Consider the following 13,704-nt stretch of genomic DNA (forward strand, 5'->3'; position numbering starts at 1 on the left):
GGGCCAAGAATGGAGAATGTAGTAAAATGCCCAAATGCTAATATCAGTCCAATATTGATGCCATTCTTTTCTAGTGATGAACCATTGTTGGACCAATGTTGGTGTGCTGCTTGGGATATAAGTCGATGGCGACTACGTCGAATGGCGTGGCGGGACAAGGAAGAGGTTGTAGAAGGCCAGCGGGCGAAGAAGTCAGTCGTTTGCGACGTTGGCACAGAGGGCAGGATGCGACGTATTTGGCAACGGTGGAAGATAAGCCAGGCCAAAAGAATCGTTTTCTCACGCGGTCGTAGGTTTTGTCAAAACCAAGGTGGCCTGCAGTAGCGTCATCGTGGAGAGCCGCCAGAATACGTGGGCGAAGCACACGCGGCACGACTGGGATCCAGCGAGCTCCATCAGGGCAATACACGTAACGGAGTAGGATGCCATCTTCGAGCTTGAAATTGCGAAGCTGTCGGCGAAGCCTAGCATTGGGCGGGTCCGAAGCGCTGATAAGGCGGTCGATGATAGGACGGCAGTAGGCGTCAGCTAATTGCTGCGAGCGCAGTGCGTGTTTGTGCTCAGAATCGTCAAAAGAAACTGTTGTGATATGCGTCGGGGAAAGAGATGGCCGGCTGTGGTCAGAGGTACAAATGCGTTGCGAAGAAAAACAGCAGGCTGATTCCGTAAGTGGGCAGCGAGAGAGAGCGTCGGCGTCTTGGTGTTGGCGACCAGATTTATAAGTGACGTCGAAATGGTATTCTTGCAGGCGTAGAATCCAGCGGCCAAGTCGGCCTGTCAAATTTTTGAGTGAAGACAACCAGCAAAGAGCATGGTGGTCGGTCACAACTGTGAAGTGCCGACCGTATAGATAAGGGCGAAATTTTTGGACAGCCCAGACGATGGCAAGACACTCCTGCTCGGTAATGGTGTAGTTTTTCTCAGCTGTAGTCAGAGTCCGACTGGCAAAGGCAATCACTTTCTCACGCGATGTTGCATCACGCTGCAGAAGTACAGCGCCAAGACCGTGACCACTGGCATCGGTGTGCAGGATAGTTGGAGCACTGTCACTGAAGTGGGCAAGAACAGGATCTGATGTGAGGGCGTGCTTTAGGTCATTAAAAGCAGTTTCGCACTGTTCTGTCCATACGAAAGGGCTGCGTGCTTTAAGTAGCTCATGAAGTGGTGCAGCAATAGTTGCAAAATGCCTTATAAAACGCCGGAAATAGGACGCGAGGCCGAGGAAACTGCGCAAATCTGTAGTCCGTTGTGGACGAGCAAAGTCCGAGACCGCGATTATTTTTTCAGGATCAGGACGAATGCCGTCATGGCTGACCAGATGTCCCAATATTCTAATTTCCTTCTGTGCAAACCCAGGCAGCACAAGACAACGGCCCCATATTGGAGGTGCACTGGCAATCAGTGGTCCAACAAAGGCCCTGCATTCCCGGCGTCCTCCCAACATAGGCTAGGCCTATCAGTAACACATCCAACAATGGACCAAGCTGTCCAATGGTTCCCCAATGTAGGTGGTGCCATTCTCTAACGATGGCTTCCTTGGACCAATATATCCGGCTGCTATAAACCATATTGGCTAGACCATTACTGACGGCCTCCTACATTGGACCAATCTGTCATAGCGGTGCACTAATATTGGCCGCACCAGTCTTTAAAGTGCCCTACATTGGCCCACTATAGCTTGTTATGACCCAATATTGGGCACACCAGTCATAAGAACTACCTATGTTGGACCAATCCAACCTAGTGGTTCTCCAATATTAGCTATGCCATTCGTTAAATTGGCCAACATTGGACTAATTTCTCTTACATTCTCCCAATATCGGGCATGCCATTCTGGGAAATCAACTACATGGGACCAGTCTAACCTATTGGTTCTCCAATAATACATGTGCCAGTTCTGAGAATTGGCTAGCATGGACCAATATAACCTAGTGGCCCTCCAATATTGGGCGCGCCATTTCTGAAAACTACCTGGAATGGACCACTCTAACCTAGTGGCCCACCTATATTGGGCCGCGCTGTTTTTGAAAACTGGCTATATTGGATTAATTTTCTTCTGTTCTCCCAATACTGGATGAGTAATGGTTGATAACAAATTTTGTTGGACCTATCTAACCTAATGGTCTTCCAATATCGGATGCACCATTTCTGAAACCTGGCTACGTTGGACCAATTTGTAGTGTGTTCTTCCACTATTGGACCCGCCATTGTTAAAGCTGCCCATGTTGGACCAAGTTGTCTTGTTTTTCCCAGTATCGGTGATGCCATTTTTTACAACTGGATGCATTGGACCAATTTGTCTTGTTTTCTTCCAATATTCTTCCCGCCATATTTGAAAATTGGCTGCAATAGAACTACTGATGGGGGATCAGTTGCTCCATTCCAAAGAGGGGGCTCTTTCCATATTGACAACACTGCATTTAAAGCATGGCTACAATTCTTTGGAAAATCACAATCTTGCATTGGTTATGCAGATATATAGACAGCTTTTCCATATATAATGCATGATTGCCATTTGATGTTTCTGACAATGAGATTTGAGTGAAACGCGCATCCACAGAGCACTTCAGTCATGTTTGCCTGTCCACTCGATGTAATGCAAACCGCGCTATGATTAAAGTACACTTCTTGTATAACGGTGGCCAGTTAAGTTGCAATTGCATGTATAGATAACTTTTGGATCTACAAGCCTATTCCCTAGGGAACAATTATGAAATAATGGGCTTATGACGCGCTGAGCTGCAGAAGGCCGGAGTTTTTTTCACTATAGCCGTTCATGTGATACGCGTATGGCAAGGTATTCAGCGCGGCTTTGCACTGCGAAAGCTTGAAACGATAAAAAGATTCATCTGTCTCTTAATCGTTCAAACATTTAAATTGTGCGTCGGCCTCAACCAGCATCCACTCAAAAGCTAAGAAATTGAAACATATCTTTCTACTCAGTATAGAGATTATAAATTTGCTTATAAAAACACATCTTTGTCAAAAGTATAGGACCCAAGGATTTTGGTTCTAAGCCCAGTTACGAGGCTCGTAAAGCAACTCTAGCATTCGACATCTCGTAGATGACAAATAGATTTCGCCCTCATTCTCTTCTAGCTTGCATTCTTCCAGTATTGCTGCTAGCAGCCGCGTTACAAGGCTTATAAGCGACCCTCTCTTGGGCCATATATACTTTTGACATAATTCTACATTGTCCGGACAGCGAGTTATATAAATAGCGAGGCGTAAATACGTTGAAAATTATGGCGCCCGACATATAGTAATTTGGGTCACCCATAACAGCCGGGGAAGCACAACACCGCACAATAATACGACAGCTTTTTTTTTTTATGGTGACGCTTTTATTGCTGATCGCTGGCTGCCAGTATCGAATTCCGTCGATTTGTGCGGCCTCAATAGGTGCACTCTTGTGGGCACTATCAGGATATACTATACAAATGTCATATTGTCACGTAGTGGTGACGAGGTCGACGACACAAATGAAGGGGGTCGATGATTGCACTAAAGAAACTGTTTATTTGGGCTGACTTGCGCCCGCAAAAGAACTAAGCAACTCGGCGGCGGCGATAGAAACAAACGTGCGCGTCGATCGTCGAACAAAGAATGCTCGTCACACTCGTCAACACTCAATTTAAAGGCTGCAGAGAACAATCTAGATAACGTCGCAAACAGCTACCAGCACGGGCTGGAACATTGTGGAAAGACACCCGAGTGGCCGGAACCTTCGAGACAGATCTCGGTGCATCTTGCGCTACAACAAAACTAATAAAGGTGTGACTCGCGACATCGAGCATTAACAAACAAAGATTACAGAACTGATACGCGGTCCAGAATCAGAAAGCCTGTATGCCGGCGGCTGTTAAAAAACAACAAATACTGTTTTGAAGGTTTCGCGGCAATATGTTCACGTGCATTTCAGCAGTCACCAGCAATAAACGTTTGCCATGTCTCAATCGACCTCCGTAACGCGAGTACGGACAATAGCATAGCGATTTCGGCGAGTGTGGAGAGTGAATGCACCAGTTTGAGAAAATGCAAATGGTCGAGTGTAGCATTGGCGAAAATGAAGTGAAATCGACGACTGCTCAGATGCCAAGATGGGCATACAATGAGCGCCAAACACCGATATCACCGACATATGTCGAGTTATGTTTTAATCAACCGGCAGCAGTTGTGGGCTTCGCTTGAGGATAACGAGTATGCTAGCAGTTTCATAAACTGAAAAAGGCTACTGAACATAAATTTTGGTGAAGTAATATTCATATAAATTGTTTGTCACGAGCGGGAAGTGTGCCGATCATATGCGAGATGTCAACAATCGAGCAATCGGGCAATCAATCACTTATTTCCCAACCGATCGATCTCATTAATTCATTGGCGCTTGTTGAAGATATTTTGGTCTGTGGACAACACTAAATTTGCAATGAAATCATGCAGTATGTAACAATACTTGACATAAAAAAGCTCAGCTTACGTTTTGTGCTATGCAAATCAGCATGTATTTATGTGCACAGATATATATAGTAAACATGCAGTTATTTACGGCAATGAAATCATCGTCATATCCATATTCCCTGCAAATTTCGCACTTGCATGTCATGTTGAATGGTGTTATATTGTTGCAGCACTTACATATATTTAGCCAGTACACATATTATCATTTGCTGAACAAGTAGCAGCATATCAAAATCACATAGAGCACACAATTGATATCCAAACTGTCGATCGGATGTCACCGCGCGGGGCTTCGTCGATTACATTGACATATGACTGAATGCATGTAGCTGCACAAGAATAGCCATTGAGTTGATCATGACATTCGGTTCCACGACATGTATATGAAACGGTGAATGTTTCATTTGAAATGGTGTCCTGAATAATCATGTAACAAATCATTCTTTATTCAGCCCCCTGCAGGTATATACGCCGGTTTCGACATTTCAGGATAAACTGAAAACAAAAAGCAACTAGTATACACGGAAGCAATCTGTCTGAGCTGTGGTAAAGTTTCAATCTGTCAGATGGGGCACCGCCTAACGACAGATTAAGGTAGCATGACAATTGCCTAGATAATGGCTATGACTGGAATCTCTTTCCCCCCTTATAAAGGCTGCAAATGCCACCCTCTGATATGCTAGCATCAAGGAATGCACTAACATAAGTTATTCAGTGGCAAATGTCATTCAGAGCAACTGATAGCATGCCTGCCCTCAGACATATATGTGACCCAGAAAGGTGCTTTTTTGCCATTACATAATCACCCCCCCCCTTTTCCAGCATCCCTCTTGACCTTTAAGTTCCAAATTGAGTGCAGTAATGAATATGGAGGCTTCTGCATGCACAAATGTCCTGTTAGAAATTGTGTGCATTTATAAATATTTTGTTGGAATTAAATACTCATGGTGTTCACCTCTTCACTGTTGTCCTTGCATCTTCGCACTTCCACACTTCATAATCTACTAGCAAGCTCAAGTTGCTATTATTCTTGTGCACTGCTGCAGCACTTCTGAAAGAAATGCTGAAAAAGTCTACTTATTTGAATGAAATATGCCTTGTAGAAATGCTGACACCAAATTTGTTTTGCCTTCTTTGTAGTAATGCTCTAGCAAGCATTGATCACAAAGTAGTACTTCACCAGTGGCTGCACAATAATTTGAGCGATTTTTTTCTCACACTGTTTTGGTTTCACCATGCACTAGTTAAGTCGAGTTAAGTATTTATTAGATACAGTGGACTAAACATGGCCCAACGACAAACTTTGCTATATCATTTCAGTGTCGGCCGCATAGAAGTACAAAGTGCACTAATTGCTGACTCTGTCATTAGCTCTTCAGGAACAGTGGTCCCAGCGTTGTGTTGAATTAACAATGAAATTATATTCCAATCAATAAGTCAAGTGATCTATGCTGAACTCTGAGCTGGGGAACAGCTTGATGTAACTGAAATTGGCATGAGAAAGCAACTACTATAAATGCAGAAGTTGCTAGGAAGTATGAGTTAGTGATTTATGTTTGATAATGTACTACTCATCATTACAAAGAACACAAGCAATAAGTACTTCCATACCTCTGCCAATGCCAAGAAAAATATATTAGCTATCCTAGCATGCTTAATTGTCATATTTCTTATATCTTGCGACTATATTTTAATGCAAATGTGTACCATAAAAAATCCTAGTTGTTATACCCATTAATCAAACTGTGATATCTTATAAAAATTTAATGCACCTTCATGCTTCTATAGCCTTACATGCAATACACCTCTCTGCATACTAATCTGCATTTTCATATCCCCTACATTTTTCTTGGCCTCGCTGATCGTTGATGCCTTTCATTCATGTCTACTGAGTTGAGGGCATTTGTGAGAGAGGAACACGTGGCTCTTCGGGGTGCATTCGCGACCCTGCCAGCATAATTGGGTAGCCCTGAAAAGGGCTGTTGTCTTCAAAGATGAAACTTTCTTGAGTAAGGATCCTAAATGCAGCATGCAGCAATGCTCGGTTGTCATGCTGTAGAGAGGAGAGGCAGATTGCAGTGAGGCAGTGAGTGAGGCGTCGTCTGGAAAGGCCATCTTCAGGTGGTCGACAGAAATGCTGTCAGGGCTTCCATGAATGCCGATAATGGAGAACTTTGTTCCGTTTGAGTATACAGAATTAAAAATTACGCCACTGTAGGGGCACTGAAGCGACTTGCAGACAGAGCCGTGCCAAACAAAGAGGAGAGTGCAGTTCAAATGGAACGGGTGAAGAGTCGTGCAGAGGGTGTGGCACTCAGAGATGGTGGAAAAATTCATTGAGCTGCATCATGTAATTCATATGGTCGGGGCTTCTAGACAGATGAGTGGATTCAAAGAATTCAGCTGAAAGGAGCTGCACGGGTGAGCCAAAGGTAAATTCTGCCAGAGTACAGCGCACGGAGCATGCAGCACGAAGGCTGAGTAGAACCAGTGAGGAGGCAATACAGAGGGTAGTCAAGCTGGGCTTTAAGGGATGTCCTTAGCGAACGATGAAATCGTTTGGTCATGCCACTGGCAATGGGATGGTTCAGTTCAGTTCAGTTCAGTCGTTCAGTCGTGTCCGACTCTTCGTGACCCTATGGACCATGTCACGCCACGCTTTCCGGTCTTTCACCATCTTCTTAACATCACATAACTTCATCTGCAGTGCCTCGAGGATACCATCTAACCATCGCGTTCGCTGCCTACCCCTTCTCCGGCGACCCTCAACCTTTCCCAACATCAAATCTTTCTCCAGCGACTCCTCTCTTCTCATCAGATGACCAAAGTAGCTGAGCTTTAACTTTAGAATTTGACCCTCCAATGAGCAATCAGGGTTTATGGTCGACAATATCGACTGATTTGATCTTCTGGCAGTCCAAGGAACTCTCAAGAGTCTTCGCCAGCACCACAATTCAAATGCGTCAATTCTTCGGCGGTCAGCCTTTTTCACAGTCCAACTCTCGCATCCATACATCACAACTGGAAAGACCATAGCACGAGTTATATGGATCTTGGTTGGCAGACTAATGTCTCTGCTCTTTACTAGGCGGTCAAGGCTAACCATTGCTCTCTTTCCCAGAAGCAGGCGTCTCCTAATTTCATGGCTGCAGTCTCCTTCCGAGGTAATCTTGGAGCCCAAGAAGAGAAAATCTGTCACAGCTTCCACTTCATGTCCATTGATGCTCCAGGACTTGATAGGGCAAGACGCCATGATCTTTGTCTTTTTAATGTTCAATTTAAGCCCAAACTTCTCACTCTCTTCTTGTACGCGCATTAGAAGTCTCTTGAGTTCCACTTCACTTTCTGCCATTAAATTGGTATCATCCGCATATCTAAGGCTGTTGATACGTTTTCCAGCAATCTTCACTCCAGCTGAAGACTCGTCCAGTCCGGCCTTCCTCATGATGCACTCTGCATATAGGTTAAATAGGCAGGGCGACAGTATACAGCCTTGCCTCACTCCTTTCTTGATCGGAAACCAATCAGTAAGACCATGCCCAGTTCTGACTATGGCCTCTTGCCCTTCCTACAAGTTCCTGAGGAGACAGATGAGGTGAGGCAGCTCGAATATCAGAAAGTTCCAAGTAGAATCGTAAGGCTCCAAAGAGAGAAGATTCTGGGCGTCACGGTCAGTTGTTACTGTCCCACTGAGAAACACTTCGTGGGTATTCAGTATTAATTTTTCAGCAAAGGTGCAGAAATGGTAGAACCACATGACCCTGCTTGTATCCCAGCTTCAGGCACTGGACCTTGTCCTTGAAGTATGTGAGAGGCCATAACTTAGTTTCAGAGCCAACAGTACCACAGCGCCAAATGCCTAGCCTTGAAGATTCTATTGGAATTTTGAAAAAATTCCTGGATTTGAGCAAGGCACTAGTTTTTACCCTTTCTTCACTCACTTCAGTGACAACGACAGGGCGGTTGTCAACAAGAAAACAGTCACCGACTTTCACATCCTGTTGCACTTGTTTGGCAGATATGTGAGCACAGTGCCGCACCTCAGACATCCTTCTGCTAAGCTATGCGAGTGGTCTGTTGATCGAAGCATTTTTTTTTACCTTTCCGAGGTAGTTCTGAAAGGGAAAGGCACTGAACTCGTCAAGAGTGCCATGCTGTAGGCACTGCTCTGCCAAATGGGAAAGGGTGTGCACATTATATACAAGCTGTTTTGATCCGTAGAGCTTTCCAAATTCATGTACAAAGTATATCAACAAACCCTTTGCAAACTCGTTCATGGTCACATGGTGCTCAGGAGAGGCAAGTACTCGGACAGCAACATGTAAAACCATGAAGTGCTTGTAAAGCGCTTCGTCCAAAATGTGCTTGAGTGCTACAGGTCCCACGTACAACAGAAATGTGCGGAACTCCGTAGCTTTCCATCGGTCAAGTTCTTCAGTTCCTCTGGGTTTCCGCTGAAAGCACCTCGGGAAGGCTGTGGCTGCTTCTCGAAGCCGATCATTCAACTCACTTCGCTGAACTCGGCCCAGTCTTCTGGCATGTCCTGGGGATACCCAGCTTCGAAGAAGTCGTCGCATCACCCCCAGGCATACGAGGTGCATATACTCCGTGGGAAAAGATTCCACCATGTCTATGTCTAAGGATGTAAATGGTGAGATGCCATTATGGTGCCGTTGATCTTCTTGGGCCCGAAATGATGTGTCAGTACGTTTTTCTGCGTTCAGGTCAGGGAATGTGAGCCTGTTTTCTACGTAGTGGCCTTTTTGGATGCACCGCTCGCAGCCATGGTACCCAGTGTGACCAGTTATCACCTTGACGAAACTCCTTGCTGGAGCATCACATATAACTGCTGTAAGGCTCACACTCACACAAACCCCTTTTATAACGAGTCCTCTGTCACTGAGGTTGCGGGCTTCTTCTACAAAAGGGGCAAGGAGGTCCTCAAGGCAGGGCGGCTTTCCTGTGCCACAGTACGCGCTCACCATAAATGGTTCTAGCCCTTTCACGTTTGTGATACGGCATAGTATTGGCCAAAGAGCAGTCTGCTTGCTCTTGTGCAGAGGAAGGCCGTCGATGTTGGCATGCAGCTTGATACATTCAGGCACTGGACCATGCTGAAGTGCCTGCTGAATGCACTCTTCAAGGCCGAAGTGCACAAATGAATTATCATTCTGCAAACTTGCTTTTCTCTGCGTCTGCATGACAGTTCTGGCGTCTTTTGGCAGCTCTGCAATCCCATGTCGACGGCAGAAACCAAGAACATCATTTAGGCATGCGTGAGTCATGTTGTGCCTGCGAGCTATAACAGCAAGCTCCTGTTCTATCGATAGGTGGTCCCCATCATGAGACTCGCTCACTTTCTCGTTCCCGAGAAATGAGTACTTTTTGCCTGAGGGAGAGTTACCTAAAAAACTGTCCTCACTGCCTGAGCTGCTCTCTGATGAATACCCTGGCTTGCTCAGGTCAGCCTCCACTATTTGGAGGGGCGAGTGTTCCCAGCTATCTGCTGATAGCGGTGGGGGTCTGTATCCGCTGCTGCTGGGGCCAGCCCCTTCGGCGCCGACCTGCAGCGGCGAAGCTGGTCCGCTGTCATTGGAGCCAACCGCGCCCAAGCTGACTTGTAGCGGTGGACTTCGCACGCTGTCACTGGTGCAAGCGCCGTCGTCGATGCTCATCTCGACGCTTCTCGGTCGCTTGCTACGCCTAGTGGGAGATTGCGCTGGTGCTCGCTCGATGCCGAGCTCCGCCAAGGCTTCCTTGAACTGTTTTTTGACGACATAATACTTTCGAAACTTATCGCTCATTGTGGAGCGCGAAAGAGGCTGTTCAGCTCCGAAGTGCCAAAAAGTATGCCAGAAAGACAAACAAAAGACAAAGGCGATGGTCCCAGACTCCCAGATAACAAAATGGAAATTACTCCGTAGCCCTCCACTACGGCTCCTCTTTCTCTCTTCCGACTTTCACTGCCCCCTCCCTCCCTTAGTTCCCTTACGGCGCGGTTGAGGTGTCCACAGAAAACAAGTGAGACAGTTACTGCGCCTTTCCCTTCCTACAAATCAATCAATCAATCAAAGGATTGGACTGGATTGGATTGATGTAGAACTTGTTGCTGGGCTAGTTGGTTCATGATCGTACGATCGTACGGGGAAAGTAAGCGCAAAAAAAAAGAGACAAACACAAGAGAGGATACAGGACAACGCGCTACAGTTGTACAGTAGCCAGTTGTCCTGTATCCTCTCTTGTGTTTGTCTCTTTTTTTTTGCGCTTACTTTCCCCGTACGATCGTATGATCATGAACCAACTAGCTCAGCAACAAGTTCTACATCAATCAATCAATCAACGCGCTACGGTTGTACAGTAGCCCTTTGTCCTGTCTCCTTTCTTGTGTTTGTCTTTTTTTGCGCTTACTTTCCCCGTACGATCGGATTGATTCTGAGGATTTTATCAAATCTCCTAGCCTCCTAGCCTTGTGTGTTTTCGAAATTTTTACTGAGTAAAAAATAAATAAATATTCACAACTTTTTTATCAGGCACTCTTTTCCTATTTCGCTTCGTGTCTGCGCTTGGGAGACCTGCCGTTCTTCAAATAGCGCGTCGTCATCACTTTGAAGAACGAAGCTCCCACCAGGGGGACGCGTGAGCACGCGAGAAATTTTTGGCGCCGATTTTCCACCCTCCCTAGCCACTGCCGGTCTCGAGGGAGAGCGCGTTTCTCTCTTAGCGCGCGCTCTCCCCCTCGAGACCGGCCGTGCCCTAGCACGCTACTCCGAGAGGACGCGTTAACGCGCGAACTGTGCACGCTACGTCGTTGTGGCTGTGGTTATCGCTCTCTTGGCATCTCCTCTGACTCTGAAGCCCTACGTAAGTATCTGCTCTCTCCGTTTATCGCCTGCATTTTATTGGTGTTATATACACATATACATTTCCTGTTGCAAATATCAAAGATGTGCATACCTCGTGTGGGTTCTTTGTTCTAAACGACGTTGCCCACAAGAGGCGGACGCGGCAACTGGCAAGGCTTTGTTAGTTTTCGCTATAATTATTCTCGTTTCAGTACAGGCGGCGATAATCGGCAGCGCGCCCGTCTGCCTAAAACGTGGATGGACAGATGAATTCTACTTGCCTTGCTCATTGTATCGGGCGGCAGCTTACGCCACTAAGCTTATAAACTCCTTTCTGCCCTTTCTTGATTCAGCCTAATCAGCCGGTCGTTTCATAATTTCCTCCCACCATTGTCTTTCCCCCACTAATCACACGACTGCCCCTTTCTTGTACTGTCTCTGTTGATCCATTCAATGTTTCAAATTTTTTTATCAGGCGCATTTAGTGGCAACCTGCATGCCTTATATTCATTGCTTGATAATAGAGGAAGAGACCTGGCAGACTTTATGCATACGCAATATCTCGTCAATATAAACGACGGCTCACCGACGTTTCTACGCGGAACAACCTACAGCAGCTGCTTGGATGTGGCGTTTGTTTCCAGAAACCTCCATCCCTCCGTTTCTTGGTGTAGTGATGTGGAAACACATGGCAGTGATCACATACCAACGTACATATGCATCAAGTGGTTTGCACCTGCCACTTCACCTCGTGTGCAATACACAGACTGGCCCGCCTTTAGGGCAGCGGTGGAGACTTCCAGCGTGGACCTCCAGTCACCATCTCAAATAGAAGGACTCATTACTTCCTCTCTCAGTGAGAACACTCGCTATGTTTGTGTGCCGGTGTCAGTGTCCAGCATCGACGTGGAATTCGAGCGGCTTCGCGCGATCCGTCGGCGGGCTGAAAGGAAGTACAGAAGAACGAAATCCGCGCAAGATCTCGCACTTTCTCGCCGAGCTAGACGACAAGTTTTACGTCACCTGGAGAGGTTAGGACGACAACGTTGGAGACAGTTCTGCTCATCACTGGATCCCCGTAAGCCCCTGTCGCGTATCTGGCATGTTGCGAGAAGCTTGCGCACACCTCCGCAAGAAAGGCACCCTTTTCGTGCCCTGGCCCTTTACCAACGCCGCAATGAAGTTGACGTAGCTGAAGATTTTTGTAAAATGGTTGTGGGCACAAACCAGGCACAGTTACCAATTTCAGAGGTTTTTGCACCACCTTCGCCGAATGATCAATACGACGTGCCCTTTACAATAGCTGAATTAGACGCCGCTCTTGCTTCTTGTCGGCATTCATCTGCACCTGGTCCTGACGGGATTACATATTCAACCTTATCGAACCTAGGCAAGGATGGTAGAACTGCACTACTTAATTACTTCAATGATATATGGGCTTCTAGTACTGTTCCTGAACACTGGAAAATTAGCCGCCTGGTTGCTCTTTTGAAGCCTGGAAAGCCTCCTCTCGAACTTACCTCATACCGGCCAGTTGCCCTAGCAAGCTGTGTTGGAAAAGTTATGGAGCGCATGGTGCTGGCAAGACTTGAGTGGTATCTAGAGAGTAATGATCTTTATCCGAATATGATGACTGGATTTCACCGCGGACGCTCTTCCATTGACAGCGTCATCGACCTTGTGGCGACAGTAGAACACGAAAAGCGTCACCGTCGACTAGTAGCTGCTGCATTTTTAGATATAAAGGGAGCTTACGACAACGTCCTCCATGAAGCTATTCTTGATGGACTTGACGACGTGGGAGTTGGTGGCCGACTGTACTTGTGGATTGTAAGCTATCTCAGCGGCCGCTCTGTTTACATGACTACGCCTGAAGGAGATACTACCCACTTTCAGGTCGGTCGTGGAGTTCCACAGGGAGGAGTTCTCAGCCCAACTTTATTTAACGTTGCGCTAATTGGCCTGGTGAGTGAACTGCCAACTAACATCCACATCAGTGCATATGCTGACGACATCTGCATCTGGGCCTCTGGTTCGACGCGCCCACAACTACGTGCGAGACTGCAACGAGCTGTGTCATCAACATCGATGTACTTACGGCGTCAAGGTTTATTTTTAGCGGCAGAAAAGTGTGCAGTGATAGCGTTTACGGGAAAATGTGTCAGCCGCTACCCGATTACCCTTCATGGAGTCGTAATACCATACGTCTCCAGGCACAGATTCCTGGGAGTAATTATTGACCACCGACTATCTTGGTCGAAACATATTGCTATGGTGAAGAAGAGGCTAATTAATTTTTGCCATGTACTTCGTTACATAGCCGGCATCAAATGGGGTCCAACTGAGCGCTCCTTAATACGGCTTTACAAGGCTCTGTTTGTTGGCTACATCCGGTACAGTCTCC

At 46.4% G+C, this 13,704-nt stretch overlaps 1 pseudogene; it reads right to left on the reverse strand.

The window, feature by feature from the left end:
- Positions 1–8,057: 8,057 nt before the first annotated feature.
- On the reverse strand, positions 8,058–9,443 carry LOC146200323 (uncharacterized; annotated as a pseudogene).
- Positions 9,444–13,704: the final 4,261 nt, after the last annotated feature.

Source organism: Amblyomma maculatum, chromosome 2 (assembly GCF_055883805.1).
Source record: "Amblyomma maculatum isolate TAMU_Amacu chromosome 2, ASM5588380v1, whole genome shotgun sequence".
Taxonomy (NCBI): domain Eukaryota; kingdom Metazoa; phylum Arthropoda; class Arachnida; order Ixodida; family Ixodidae; genus Amblyomma; species Amblyomma maculatum.